This window comes from Danio rerio, chromosome 3 (genome assembly GCF_049306965.1).
Source record: "Danio rerio strain Tuebingen ecotype United States chromosome 3, GRCz12tu, whole genome shotgun sequence".
NCBI classification, from domain to species: Eukaryota; Metazoa; Chordata; class Actinopteri; order Cypriniformes; family Danionidae; genus Danio; species Danio rerio.
Window position 1 is genome coordinate 27,517,264 of NC_133178.1, and position 15,934 is coordinate 27,533,197.

Genomic DNA, 15,934 nt, shown 5'->3' on the forward strand with positions numbered 1-15,934 from the left:
TCTTTCCGTGTCAGATGCCCTTGCCCTGGCTATTCTCTGAAACCTTTATTTCACATATGGCGCACAAGAGTGATCTTCTTTTGGGGCCGTTTTCATTTCTGATTTAGGAAGAGAGGGAGCAAACCAAACAAACTCACTGGCATCCATCAGTGTGGTGGCCAGGGAGCGGAGAGGTGACGTAAATCTGATGCCTCTCTATGGCGAGTGCAACAAGGCTATTACAATATACCTCTCTGATGGATGCGCACACTTCGATTTTCCATTTTGTTTTGTAGACAGGAACAGATACGGTAGATGCAAACGCTCTGGTGGAATCTATGCTGATTAATATGGGGGATTTATATTATGTAACATATTCTATAGATTTTCCAATTAGAACATGTGGCTGCCTTCATTAATAAATCAAAAGCCGAAACATTAAATATGCAATATTTTGGTACCCAAGTCTTTTGAGAATTCAGTAAGCCCCTCGGTACTCTTCATTCGATTAATGAACTTTTTTACTATCGCAACCTAAGAAGAAATATATATTCTTTCACCAATTACTTGAAAATCTGACTTTGTAATGAACGTGTCAAGGATATCCTCTTAAATCCCAGCTTGGAATAGTTTATTGGATATATCTCGCTCGCTTTGAATCCCCTTGCGTCAGTTTTACTCTGCCATATTTTATTCATTCCTTTGTCAGAGATTGTGCTTGCCTTCCTCTTCTGTTTTTGTGTGTTTGGCTATAAAAGCTATAAACCCACATCGTTATTGCGTTCTGCGTTTGTGAATGTGGCTAACTTCAAAGAAGGTTTTCCTTTAGAAAGAACTTCTCTCAGAAAAAAGCTCCGGTGATATCTTGCCAGCTTGTCAATTCCAATTATAGTTTTCTCTCCCCAGCTGAGCCTTTGGAGCAGAAATCTTTACGAGCCATCAGATGCCTCCGCTGACTTTTTAAGAAGACCCCTATTGCCAGACTGGGGGAATGAGAAAGGGATTGTAAAAAGACTGATAGATGGCCGTTGAGCTGAGGATGGACGTGAGTCTCTCTTCAGCAAGCCGCCTGCTGTCTTAAAGCGTTCAGCCGTCGGCGGTGGGAAATATGACACACCAAAGGACTGTGAAGGATCAATATTTAATCTTTAATGTGCCTCTCCCCAAAAAACCTGCGACTGAAGATTTTGTTTACAATATATTATCCAACTTAAAGGCTCCTTGTTCCACCTGGGTATTGACAACGTCGTGTACACAAATCACACTGAGCTTTTATAGCGGTGTATGGGAGTGGGAGTGCTGAATATTGCGGAGAGCACATGCAGCGTGCCAGAGAGAGTGAGAAAGTATACAAACAGGTTAAGAAGGTCGACGTTAATGACAAGAGAGTGATTAATGGCCAATGGAAACTGCATTAATGAGCTGCCACTTGAATCTTATTATGCTTCCTAAAAGAGTGTGTGCATCTTTTTTTTTTTAAAGGAGGCATGTGAACTTCCTAACTTTTTTGTTTCTATGGAGACTCTAACTGATAACAATATATATTTCTTTGTATAGATACACATCTACAACCAGGCCTGTAGCCAGCCTAGTGAAAGGGGTGGTTCTTTTTCTAAAAAAGTGGACCTTTTTGCAGTTATTCACCTCATTTTCTGTTTATTTATGAGATTTAAATTCTTCATTTAGGTGACATTTTAACACTATTTTTAGATGTATTAGCTTGTCGGATGGTCATCATAAGCACACTTTTTGATGTACCAAAATATTTCCTAAATATTTCGAATAAAGAAACGTGACAAGTGGTTATTTTTAAAATATTAAATTAATATAAAATTAAATTATTACATCATCAGAAAAAAGTTCTAAATTAAAAACAGTGGTCTATTTTAATTTGTTAGGCAAATAACAAACTGTCCAGCACAATTACCTTTCTTCAATCAGAATTTGGCCATTTGAATAATAAAAAAAAAAAAAAACATAATAATAATAATGATAATAATAATCATAATAATTATTATTATTATAATTATTTACAACTTTACACTTTTTCTAGCCTCTCTTGTAAAGGTGCTTTACACTTTTTTTATTGGTCATGTTTTCTTTTAAGAATAAGGTCCAAGATTAGGAATAAAAGTTACTTATCAAATGTTTTCTCTATTTAAAAACAATACAGTATTGCGAAAGATGACTTCTCTTGTGTCAGATGTTTTCTTGCACAGCTGTATGTTGGAGTCTCGAAAAATAATTGTTTGCATTGGCCAAAACTGATTAACTGAAGTCACACAAGGATTCCGCTTGGTCTTAAAGCCTTTTTCGATGGGTAGTTTTTACTATTTATGACGGCATAGCAGTCAAAATAGAACAAATAAGCTCATGTATGGGACAAATTCTGGACCTTTATCAGTGAGGGGTGGGTTTTCCAAACCCCCTGGCTATGGGCCTGTACAACAGCTCCTGCTAACAAATTGATAAATGAGATGTCTTCTTAGATACAGTAAGTGTTGTTTAAAAAAAACAAACTATGTGAATTCTGTAGCTGTGTAAAATATGTATTTAAGAAGAATATCCTCTGCCTACTGTATTTTTAAACTTGATCGTATCTCATGATTCACAAAGCCATTCTCTTAAAGGAGATTTTGGTAAGAAGTACCTCTTGAAGAATAAGATCAAACTATAAATCCACTGTACAAAAAGTAAACAAGAAATATTATGAAATACATTCTCTGTGATTAAAAAAGTATTAGGCTGTCACTAGGGTGAAACAATAGTAAAAACAACTAATATCTATTAAATAATTAGAACATTGCTACATACCTACATACCATAATCTTCTCTCTGTTAAACAGAAATTAGGATAAAAATTAAACAAGGGGGCGAATAATTCAGGGGGGCTAATAATTCTGACTTCAACTGTGTGTGTGTGTGTGTGTGTATAGCAGGACAAATATATATATATATATATATATATATATATATATATATATATATATATATATATATATATATATATATACATTGTTTGTGTGATGCTTTAAAAAAATCTTCATAAAATCATGTACTTCTAGTATGAACCCTGAGAAAATACTGGTCCGTAATCAAGGAACTTATTTGAGCTCCAAATAAAAATTCATCAGCTTAAAAACTCAGAATAAGTAAACGTAGATTGAAGAATCTTTATATTTGAAATCATTTGTTTTCTTCGTAAGCAAGAAAACTCAGTTCCAGCCCATGCGAGCAGCACCAATGGAGGAGAATAATGGTGATTCATTGTAATGGGCCTCGCTTCAATTCAATGCTCTGTAAGCGCATTTGATTCGGCCAGTGCCTTAATCTCAAGGCAGCAATTAGACTATTTAGCTCTCACTGAAAAGAACGTAGTCTGACTTTTTTCCATGTTTATTTTTTCTTGCTGATCTGCTGTGGCGAATTAATCAAATTACAATTAGATTGAAGGCCTCAGAATTTACCCCAGATTTGTTGCTTGCAACAAAATGACAAGATTGACTTCTTGATCCAAAACATTGCTGGACAATCATGTAACTGTTTTTTTTTTTTTTTCCATAAAGCATATCTTTAAAATAGAGATGCACCAGTGTATTGATTATTAGTATTTTACAGATGATTTATGATAACATATAGGGCCAGATTTACATGTCTCATAAGGTGCAGAGGATTAATTATGACCTGAAACGTTTGCCTTATACGGTACTTACAGTAAGCTATTTCCAACTATTTATGTGAGATAGTCCACAAGATGTAGCTTTGACAACTGTGTTTTTGGCTGTTCAGATGCATATAAAACATGTCACACTTCACCTTAGATGGTATTTGTAATTTTTGTTTATCTATTAGATAACTCACAAACAAAAAATACATTAAAATTAAGATACAAATGATACCAAATGAAATTCCTATTTCAAGAAAAATGTATAAATTATATTTTTGTTTGTGCCCATCCACAGTCCACTGTGCAGTTGAATGATTTGTTTCGCTTTAATAAGGATTTATTTAATGTTTTACTGTAATTGTTGTATCACAAACCTCTGTCACATATTTGCTATTTTTTAATATGTCGTTATTTTTATAAAGATTAAAGATTATGTCTTGAGCATCAGATTTTTACTTGCTGCTGATGTGCTTTTATTTTCTCTGTCTCAGTCGCGGCAAGTTCAGGTGAGGGATTGTTTAATCAGCAACCCATGGCTGGAAAATATACGTTTATATTAAAAAAAAATAAAATCTTAATATTACAAAGAAAATAAACATTTGATCTTATCAATTTCATAACAAATGCCCTTAAATAATGAAGCCTATTTGTTAGCAAGCATAAGTGTTCATTGAGATTTACAAAAGACGTAACGCTCGTTGTAGACGTCATAGGATGACTGATTGTGAAGGAATGTATAGTCTGGTACATTTGTTACCCATGACAAGTTAAGATTTTATTAAGATAAAATCACATAATCTGACATAGTGACTTTCATATTGACAATAAAAACTGTGTGATCTGACGGGGTTTAAGTCGTCTCTGAATTCCTAAAGCATAATTTCAAAATGACAAATGTTTTGATGATGTCGTCATCTGGCATTCCCAATAATACATAAATTAATAAAACAATTAAAATAAACACATGTAGAATTTTTTTTTTTACCTCTCCCTGGCAACAACTACTGTCGCTGTTTCAAGCACAACATTTACAATATTATTTTTAGCCATTACATAATGGTGCAAATACCCATATATTAAGGAGCGCAAATGTTAGCAAACCATGTTGTGTGATTCATTACTCCCCTCCCATATAATTTGTGTCTGACTGGGAAACTTTTATAAATGCATATTCAGTAAGGTCAGGTGCAATAATAGCTGTGAGAAGAGAAAAAGATAGCTTTTTTTAAACACACACACACACACACACACACACACACACACAAAATAGTAATAAAAACTGCACTGGAGCAAGCATGTTACTAAATCTGGCCCATAGTCTAGCATGTTTAGGTTTAATTGGATTATTAGATTTATTAGTTTTATTGCATTATTCAGTACAACATAATTTTATTTGCATGGATTAGATGAAATATGTAGATAGACTCAACCTTATTTAACCCCTGTGTCTTTTAAGGCAACAATGCTTTTTTTATTATTGGATTTTTTTCTCATATGTAATAACATTTGAAACATTCCTCCTGTATTTATTGAAAATCCGCTTTGTCATTATATCACATTCTTCATTAATGATGCTTTCAGTGCAAAAACCTAAGACCCTAGCAGTATGATCCCGAGAAGCCTCAAATACACATTTATGTTGTGAGTACTGTTCCTATATGTTATATATTGTAATTTGTGGATTGTGGTTTATCCTTGTGTCCTTTCGTGTAGCACAATTTGTTTCTGTTTAATGTGCATGCGAGTCCTAATCTTTCGGTTCAATAAAGTGACTGTTTCAAGCAACATGCTGTGCGCTGGTCAAACACTTATGAGATTTGATTCTCATGGGTTTACCACAGACTTAGTGTGCTGCCGTCTCATGTAATCTTCTGCCCAACGGCAAGGCTTGTTCTCATTAACCACTGTGCTTTTGATGCATATGCGTTTTTGCTTGACTTAATGAAAACATACTATCATAGCCTGTATTTTCCTTAAATAATAAAGGTTACCAAGTGATGAGGCTTATAAACCTGAAAACCACAAATTAAAACAAACTGTGTGTGAAATGAATTTAAACGAAACTAAAGTAATGCTTCAGTTTTATATGCAATGTTTTGCACTTGACTTTTGTTCTAGTTGTGTCTCTTCAAACCGTGATGTGGAACTAAGCTCTATTTAGTTTTTATGTGAAAAAGGTTTGTGCATGTTTAATACAAAGACAAAGCCAGCATCTTATCGAGAGTCAAGCACATTGCCTCTTGGCTTAGAACTGATCTGCATGAGGAACAGATGTTAATGTGTGTAAGAGATGTCAACATCATGATCCAGTTCAAAGACCAGCACTTACTCTCTAAAGCTTGGGTCTCCTCCCTAGAGTGACATGCAGATCTAGTCAACAGCATGCGTCATGATTACGGACTTTGGGCAGAAAATGGAACGTAGCAGCCAAACTGAATGCTTCTTGTTTTTCAAAGGAGACTACAAATGAACTGTCTATCAGCCTAAACATAGTGTTGTTCCAGGTCATTGTTCCATAATAATGTAAGCTGCATTGGAAATACTTGTGCATTCAATGGAAAAACGAAGGTTATATGGGCTTTGAATGACAAATGTGAGAAATGCTTTTTTCATTAGCTTACTAGACTTGTTTTGTTTGCACGTTTAAACAAGTTTAGTCTTGAGCTCAGTGTAACTTTGAAGATTGCATGACTTTAAATAATCAATAGTAAATTTTTGACTATGTTTTATTGAATAAATCATACAAAAAAAGGTCATTGATGTCCACTCTCCTGCAAAGTTTAGCTCTTAATATAGGCTACATTTGGCTGCCTGTAACTTTTTAGGGCTGCATTTCTCAAACAATGACATAACTTGTGGTTGAACATAGCATGATGCATTATTTGGAAAAGAAATGACATTGTGATGAGTTTTTCCCAAAACTGTAGTATCTCTGTCGTAGATCTATGGTTTGAACCATGTTAGTTAAAACGTAAAATGTCCATATTGACGCTCTAAATGGGGTGGAGTAACAAGAAACACCCCATAATTTTTTGGGCAAATTATAATGTTTTACACGCACATGCATTTTTTCAAAAAAATTAAATATTAGTTTTGATTAAAACACTTGTTTTCCATATTATTTGAAATGTAAACGACACGTTTAGGGCCTATGTTTCCTTTACAAATAGTATAGAAAATATTTCATATTCTATTCTACAACATAAAATCAATTAGCTAAATCATTAGTATTATTGTTATTAATTTTATTATTGTTATTAAGTAGGATATTGTTTATTTAAGTTTTTTTTCATTGTAAAAGTCTACTTTTACAGTTTAACACATTTGAACCACTGCAGAAATGTTTTAACCATCAGGCCCATGTCATTTACAGTAGATACATTTCTTAAAAAATAACCTACTATGAATTAAAAGCATTAAAATATGCTATATATTTTAGTTTTTATAAGCTTTGGAGACGTAAAGAAAATTTCACTATAGGCCACCTATAGCTTTCGTCATGAGCCATGGCTGCATGCAAAATGGCATAAATGTTTTCAAAGTGCACTCCGATGGGAACGCAACTGTCAAAATAAAGATCACTAAAACTAAACTCTAAAAATTACTTTAAAACCATATTACAGCTAAGAGAGAGGACTTTTTTTTTTAATCCTTCCAAGTTTAAATGTTGGAACGTTTAAAAGGAATAGGGCATGGGAGGATAAGTGAGAATATAACACAACCAGGATCTATGCTTCTAACTACAGTTCTACAGTTGTAGTTGCAAGCATAAAAGTTTGAGACGCAGTTTGTGAAGGTTCATTGGTACGATAGATTTGAGAAATGTCAGATCAACAAACTATGTTTGTAACAACGGAACTTGTGACCTTAGTTGGCTAGCGTTGTTTTTCCGGAAACGCACCCCTGATAAATCCACCCAAAAGCCACTTTAAAGTCCACCCAAAAGCCACTTTAAATGGATCTGTCTTTAACATAAATGCAATGTATGGTTTCAGCATACATGGAATGCAACACAGCTATTTGCACCAATTGAATGTGTTGCAAATCGAAATAAATGTGAATGTGCATAATATTATTTGCTTGTTGCTCATGTTGTTCAGAAGTGGATAGGTGTAGGTGTAATTACTTTGAAGTGTTTCTGAAAGTATGCATGCTCATAAAATCATTCATATTTTGTGTGAATGTTAAATTTAATGTGAATGACCAAAAACATCAGTGGACCCCACTCCTTTTTAAAATGATGCTGTCATGGCTGTCATGTCAAGCAGTCATTCTAAACCAAAGTGCTTAGAACTGGCCATTTCAAAGGTCACAAGTGATGGACACTTTTTCTTCCCATGAATCTTTGACCATGTTTTTTTTTTTTTTTTTTTTTTTTTTTTGGTGAAGCAGATGATGCAAAATGAAGCCAACACACTATCACTCCCTACTCGTCACATATTGGTGCTTGGTTAGAGCGCCTTTGCTTCACTTTGTGACGCCCTGGGTACCCCTTCGGCATCATTTTATGAGGACTGGGGTCCTCTGATGCTTTTGGTCATTCACATTATGCGTCCTAATTAACATGTATTTGTAAAATATCAATGATTTTATGAGCATGCATACTTTCAGAAATATTTTGGAGTACCTACACCCACACCTACCCACTTCTGAACAACATAAGCAACAGGCAAATAATATTATGCACATTTACATTTATTTTAAAAACCAACCACATAAAATTGGTGCAAATAGCTGTGTTGCATTACAAGTTTGCTGAAGTCATACATTGCCTTTATGTCAAGAACAGATCCATTAATTACATTTAAATTACTGAAAAAGTTGGCACGGTGGCTCAGTGGTTAGCCCTGTTGCATCACTAATAAACTAATAAACTAAATTGCCTGTAGTGTATAAGAGCAGTAGAAAGTGTATGGGTGTTTCCCAGTACTGGGTTGCAGCTGAAAGGCATCCGCTGCGTAAAACATGCTGAAATAGCTGGTGATTCATTCCGCTCTGAGGACCCCTGATAAATAAGGCACTAAGCTGAAGGAAAATTAATGAATGTATGAATACATGACTGAAAACAGTTTGGCTTTTGGGCGACGCAGTGGCGCAGTGGGTAGCTCGTTCGCCTCACAGCAAGAGGGTCGCTGGTTCGATCCTTGGCTCAGTTGGCGTTTCTGTGTGAAGTTTGCATGTTTTCCCTGCGTTCGCGTGGGTTTCCTCCGGGTGCGCCGGTTTCCCCCACAGTCCAAAGACATGCGGTACAGGTGAATTGGATAGGGTAAATTGTCCGTAGTGTATGAGTGTGTGTGTGTGTGTATGTTTCCCAGAGATAGGTTGCGGCTGGAAGGGCATCCGCTGCGTAAAAACTTGCTGGATAAGTTGGCGGTTCATACTGCTGTGGCGACCCCGGATTAATAAAGGGACTAAGCCGACAAGAAAATGAATGAATGAAAGAGTTTGGATTTTACTTGCTGATATCCTCTGATTTAAAAAGATACTCCAGCACATTAGCATAAGTCGATTGGTCATGAGACAATAGAATTTGACATGACTGGTCATGAGACAGTTAGGGAGCCAATACTGTAGCATTTGACAACCAAACCTGACATAAGATTGGGTTGTTTTATAATTCACACTGCATGTCACTTGGATGATTGAGTATCGATTTGCCTCAGATTTCAGGCATTTGTCTGCAATTTCACAAAATTTGTTGACAAGTGAAATTCAGGGCTAATATTGCACAATTTCCATGCAATTTCAGCAAGTTACGAACTCACACTAGAAGATTGCATGTGATGAAATGCCAAAGCTCAGGATTCATGCGCACACACTATACAGTCCATTTGCTCAGCAGTGACTTGACTGCTCACACTATACATGTGAAATCAAACATCACACCTCCTTCTTCATCTTCTTTATTTAATGGTGGCTGGCAAACCATATGATGTATTTACACCTCTTAATGGGAAGGTGTGTGAAGCTTGGGTGGAAAGGAAGAAATGAATGTAGTATTTAATATACATTCATTCATTCATTTATTCATTTTCTTTTGGCTTAGTCCCTTTATTCTTCTCTTTATTCATCATGTTTTATGCAGCGGATGCATTTCCAGCTGCAACCCATCACTGGAAAATACCCATACACTCTCATTCACATTCATGCACTACAGACAAATTTAACTTACCCAATTCGCCCATAGCGTATGTCTTTGGACTGAAACCGGAGCACCCAGAGGAAACCCGCGCAAACACTGGGAGAACATGCAAACTCCACACAGAAATTAGAATAGAAACTGTATAAAAAGTACAGAATCATACTGACATTTATTATAGTACTAGGTACTGTACCTTGTTATGGGTCAATGATGCTAATATTTGCCACAAATCCATCAAGTGTGTATGAACCAAGCCAGGGGTGGGCAAACTCGGTCCTGGAGAGTCCTGCACAATTTAGCTCCAGCAATAATCACACACACCTGCCTTTAGATTTATAGTGAACTTAAAGACACTGATTAGCATGTTCAGGTGTGTATGATTAGTGTTGCAGCTAAACTGCAGGACACTGGCCCTCCAGGACCGAGTTTGCCCACCCCTGAACTAAGCTGTTGAATGATCAGCTTATGAGGCGGCTAGGCTTTAGCTTCTATTTAGATTAAATTATTCTCTAATCTGTTGCGTATTATGTCATGAATATACCCCTTTAATGCATACTGCAGTCCTTTTGAGAGGGGTCTGGATGCAGACCTGGTGCAGTGCAATCTGAGCTGCATCCAATGCTTTTTAATGTGCTCACCTTACCCCACCCCTAACCCTACACGTCCATTGAGTGCATTGTGCCTGACATCGCATCGCTGAGTGATGCAATCTCAGCTTGCATCATAAAAGCTGCATCCAGATACTATTAGTACTTTTTTATCTGGCTTTCTCAGATATCTCACCTGTTTGCCAAAAATTACTAATTATATTCCTGGGAATGTCTGACACCAGTGTATGCATATTGTAATAGATGTTTCAGGCACAGCTGTAGCAACAGTAACTAAGGAGGGCGGGGCTTAGCGAAGGGCCAATTGTTCCCGCTGTACATTCCACGAAGACAGCACAACAAACAACACATCCCATTATCGTTAATAATTGGTTTAATTTAGGTCATGATGTTGGGTGACCAGTGTCTAAGAACAACGTTATTTTGATGTCCAATAAGAATGACAAATGACGTTGATATTTGGTTGATTTTACGTTGTATTGAAAAGTGACCAAAATCCAATGTCGAGCCAACATCTTAAACCAACGTCATATTGATGTCAAATACTGATATTATTCGTCATGTATGGCACCAAAATCCAATATCTGATAGACGTCATATTGGTAATGTCCACACAACGTCAAGCTGTAACATCTTTAGACGTTAGTATTTGGTTGATTTTAGGTTGAACGCTGGGCATTGACGTCAGCCTGACCTTGGGTTCTGACTTTAACCCGATTTTTCATTTCCAAACAAATTGCAACATCTCCACAACTTTGGGGTGCAACATTAATCTGACATTATGTTGATACCCTGTGCCCACCGGGATAACAGAGCATTTCAAAGAAGAGTCACACAATATGGAAACTAACTCAGAATTGCACAGTGTATCTTAAATTGCAATTATAAGTTTTAACCTGGTCCCTAATCACCTGTTTACTGCACTTTCTATTTCTTTTAGCAACAAAAAAAAGTTGTTTTTTATCCTCCTGTGCTGCTGAGTACGAAAAACCAGACAGGCCACATTTTGTGTGACTGAGCAAATGAGCAGGACGTGTTTGCAGCCGGCTGTGAGACTGAATGCAGGAAGTTGCAGACACCGGACACACACTGTGCAGAGTTGCTCGCCTCAAGGTGTTTTCCAGAGTTTAACAGTGTGATGTTCCACCAGATCATCATTTGCAATTCCGACTGAATAAGCAGTTCGGGGACATTGGCAGAGACACTTCAGTGGGCCCCTAATTCTCCCTGCCCCAGAATGACGTGGGTTGGGACCCTCGTGACGACATCTGCCGCTCTCCATATGCATTTTAGGACAGGCAATATATCTGGATGGCTGTCCCTGGTATGGGACGGACCACCTCCAGGTAACCTCAATACAACGAAAAGCAGAGCGTCATTCAACACCTTCTACTGACACTGAGATTTAATGAGACACTTACCTTTGCGCTGGCAAGGCCGATATTAACACCGGTGAGTCATTCAAGGAGATCACTTCACACAGAATGTAATCCCACACACACACACAGACATACATGAACACACACTTCATCGTAAAGTCATCCCGAGCCCCCCCTTGGCAGGAAGCATCTGGCTGGCATAGTGTTGCAGGTGGTGGAGTGTGACACTTGCCACCTGGCACTCCTCTGAAGTGGTCTTCACATACTGGCCTCCATGCTGCCTTTCGGTATTGACCACCTGCTAGATTGGCTCAATCATGGGATGGCGTCCAACACTATTATTACCGTCGCAGGTATTGTATTGTCATTGGCATTCTGATGTCTTGAGAGCAGAATTTCGGATGGTGTGTTCGTTTGAGTGAGATTAGGGTTTACTTTTGTCATTGATGGTTTGAATGTTGTCAGTGAACATTATGAAATACTTTGTTCATTGATTTATAGGCTGTGCTTGCCAAAATAAAAAATGTTACAAGATATTAACAACAGATTTGAACTGGAATAAGCAGAATTAAATAGAACGCAATGCAATTGTCAGCTTTTATACACTTTAAAATGTGTTAAGTTGCAAACCGATGTTGCGCCTAACATGGACAACTTTCATCTTACTTTATATTTAAAGTCCACATGAACTGGAAGCTGTGATCATTTTTTTCGTATTGTGATGCAATTCCTATTGAATCGGAATTTAAAATGAGAAAACAGTGTGTGTGGCTTGTTTTTTATTTTTACTGCGAGCTGATTAGTAAAGAATAGGCATTTTATTCAGAAAAATCGGGGAAGGAGTTTTATAAAAGTTATTACAAGCTAAAAGACACCTCTTTTTTACCATTTCTGTTTGTTGTCAAAAGTGAAAGTTAGAGGGGCATGGTTAAGTATGTTAGCCACGCCCAATACCTAAGACACAATCTCATAATCCTAAGCAGCTGCTGCTGTAGTCACGGAGGAGAATAGAGCATGAGTCTGATTCCTGTGAGATTACAGGGACGTTGATGTTTAGCGTTCTCCAGTCTCCGGAGACTTCACAAGATGTTTGGCCGTAAGAGAAATGGTCGTGCCCAATTGAGCCTGGTTTCTCTCAAGGTTTTTTATCCTTCACTTTCGCCAATTGGTGAAGTTTTTTTCTCGCTGCTGTCGCCACTGGCTGGCATGACTTGTAGAGCTGCGCATCGATGGATTTGCTCTTCAGTGTTTGAACTGAAGTAAACTCAACTTCAACTCTGAAAACTGAACTGACACTGTTTCACTTTACTGTAATCTTCTATGAAGCTGCTTTGTCACAGTCTACATTGTAAAAGCGCTATAGAAATGAAGATGAATTCAACTGAATTGAATAATCTCACAATTTAATTAAAAATAAAAAAACCAGGAAGGGCATTTTCAGATTTTAAAGAAAGATTAGAAGGGCATTTTTTTTCTTAATGACATGCACAGATGAATTGTTCACCACAAAACTAGCAATGTAAGCTAACAAAATCATATGGCTAGGTTTGATGTCATACTTGAAATTGATTTTGTACTTTAAATTAGACTTTTTAATACTTTTTATAAGGATTGTGTATATGTCCATATTTATTACATTTGCTACTACACTTATGCTGAGTTCAGACTGCATGATTTTCAAAGTAGTCACATCACAGATGTTTACACACTGCATGACTACATGGGGTCGCGTTTCGTCGCTGCATTGTTTGCACTGCAAGATGGATTAGCGAGATAGGGTTTCACACTGCATGACTTTACAATAGTACAGTAAGAATCGCAGACAACTTTGTCTCTGACCGCAAACTACATCTCTCACAGCCAAACACACACAAGAAGTGTGGAAAGAATGCAAGGTCACATATCTTTTGTTATTACCTACATAGTGAGAAAAGAGCGTTTAGTGGGGTAGAAAATGTACTTATTTTGCTCACCGGGCTTTTGAAAGGGAATTAGCAGTTTCTCTCAACTTTCTTTTCTTTTTCGACCCGGTTGTGGTATTGCTCAGATGACACGTCAAACAGACACTGGTGCTCCCAAATTTCCACTAGTTTTTCCTCCATTTCTTGGTTCTAAATAGACAGAAAATAAATCCTTTTAACTTCTCCCCCAACCTCCCGCTGGCCTGCAGATACCCACACTAGTTGATGCTGCTCTCTCATTGGCTGTAGAGGATCGGCAATGTTATTTTTTTAATCAGAACACATTTCATACGGCATGATTTGAATCACTGACACCTCCAGATATTTAGCAAATAGTGCATGGTTGTCAGCGACTTGTCAGTGATTCTATCAGATTATGTCTTTAAAATTTCACACTGTGTGATTGTTACTTACGTGAACGAGCCCCGGTTTGCCTGTGATTTTGAGCATTTGTTGGTGATAGCTCAAAACCTGTTGGCGAGCTGAATTCAGGGCTAAATCATGCGGTCTGAACTCAGCATTAGATGTAATTACAGCAATTGCTGTAGTTAGTTACAACAACCCAGCATTTTAAAGCAACAAGAATGTTAATTAATGTTGTGTGGTTTTGCTTAAGTAACACTTAATTTTTCTATTTGTGCATCAACAGAATTCACTTTTGCATTAAAAGATATACTTTTTCACTCAATACCATGTTGTTTTGGATTTAGTAATAATAATATTACTCAATATATTATAATAAAAACCATAATAACAAAAATATTAATTTAAGGAGTTTACTTGTGTTATCTTTGACTTATATTTAATTTTTTAATGATCTGAAACATTAAATCGTGACAAATGTGATACATGACATATAATTCATATTCTAAACATTTTAAATTACAAAGAGAAAAATTTTTCAAATTAATAAAACAAATCATATTAGTCAATAATAAAATATTATTTTCAAGTTTGTTTTTCTGCATTTTTATGCCAAACATTTTTTTAGTAAGTATTTTTATAATCATTTCTTTTTTACTCATTTAGATTTAGCAAAATACAAATGCATGTGACATGATAAAGTAGACCTACCTATACAGTATAGGTGAAATAACATGTGGTCATATCTGCTATTTTACAGGCAAAAGCTAAAAAAAAAAATTTAATAAGGAATATTTTAATTGTCTTGATCATCCACAATTTCTACTCTAAGAAGAATTGTCCAATACATTTCCTAAGTTTCTTATACAGAAATCTGATATTTGGACATACAGTTAAAGTCAGAGTTATTAGTTGTTAGTTCTTTATTTTTAATATTTCCCAGATGATGTCTAACCGAGCAAGGAAATGTTCACAGTATGTCTGATTTTTTTCTTCTATTTTTTCTTCTGGAGAAAGTGTTATTTGTTTTATTTCAGTAGAATAAAAGCAGTTTTTATTAAAAAAAAAAAAAAAAAAAAAAACATTTTAAGGTGAAAATTATTAGCCCCTTTAAGCTATATTTTTTTTCGATAGTCTACAGAATGAGCCAATAACTTAATAACTTAATAACTACAATAACTTGTCTAATTACCCTAACCTGCCTAGTTAACCTAATTAACCTAGTTAAGCCTTTGAATGTCACTTTAAGCTGTAAAGAAGTGTCTTGAAATGTATCTAGTAAAAAATTATTTAATGTCATCATGGCAAAGATAACATAAATCAGTTATTAGAAATGAGCTATTAAAACTTTATGTTTAGAAATGTGTTCTTCTCTTTAGTAAACAGAAATGAGAAAAAAAATAAAATAAACGGGCGCTAATAATTCTGACTTCAACTGTATATGTATGTATAAAATTCTAACAGTATATATAAAAACTCATATGCATTTTTGTAATTCCAGTGATTAAAATATGTATGTTGAGATTATTGCAATATTTTGAAACAATATGTGTGGCAAATATGACATGTAAAATCAAGCATGAACTTCCTTTCTTGAACTTTACTTGCTTGTTTGTCATATGTACAATTTGCATATATGGTATGTAGGTGATACATAAATTATATCTGACTGCTTTTGACAATGGACAGTGGGCCAAAATGTCACAGAAATGGTACTAAAATGACAACAACATTAAAGATCTATGGTAAACATAAAAACAAACAGATTATAGCTGATAACTCATGCATCCCAAAGTTGTTTATCTGTCCCACATAAAATCATGACGTGGTGTGAA

At 35.9% G+C, this 15,934-nt stretch overlaps 1 long non-coding RNA gene across 1 annotated transcript in view; it reads left to right on the top strand.

Annotated features, from left to right (window-relative positions):
• The window catches only part of LOC141381210 (uncharacterized), a 34,215-nt gene extending 21,676 nt beyond the window's left edge, over nucleotides 1–12,539 (top strand). Inside the window, exon 3 of the long non-coding RNA XR_012401018.1 lies at nucleotides 11,337–12,539. This is a non-coding gene — a long non-coding RNA (uncharacterized lncRNA). The remainder of the gene's footprint in view (nucleotides 1–11,336) is intronic.
• Nucleotides 12,540–15,934: the final 3,395 nt, after the last annotated feature.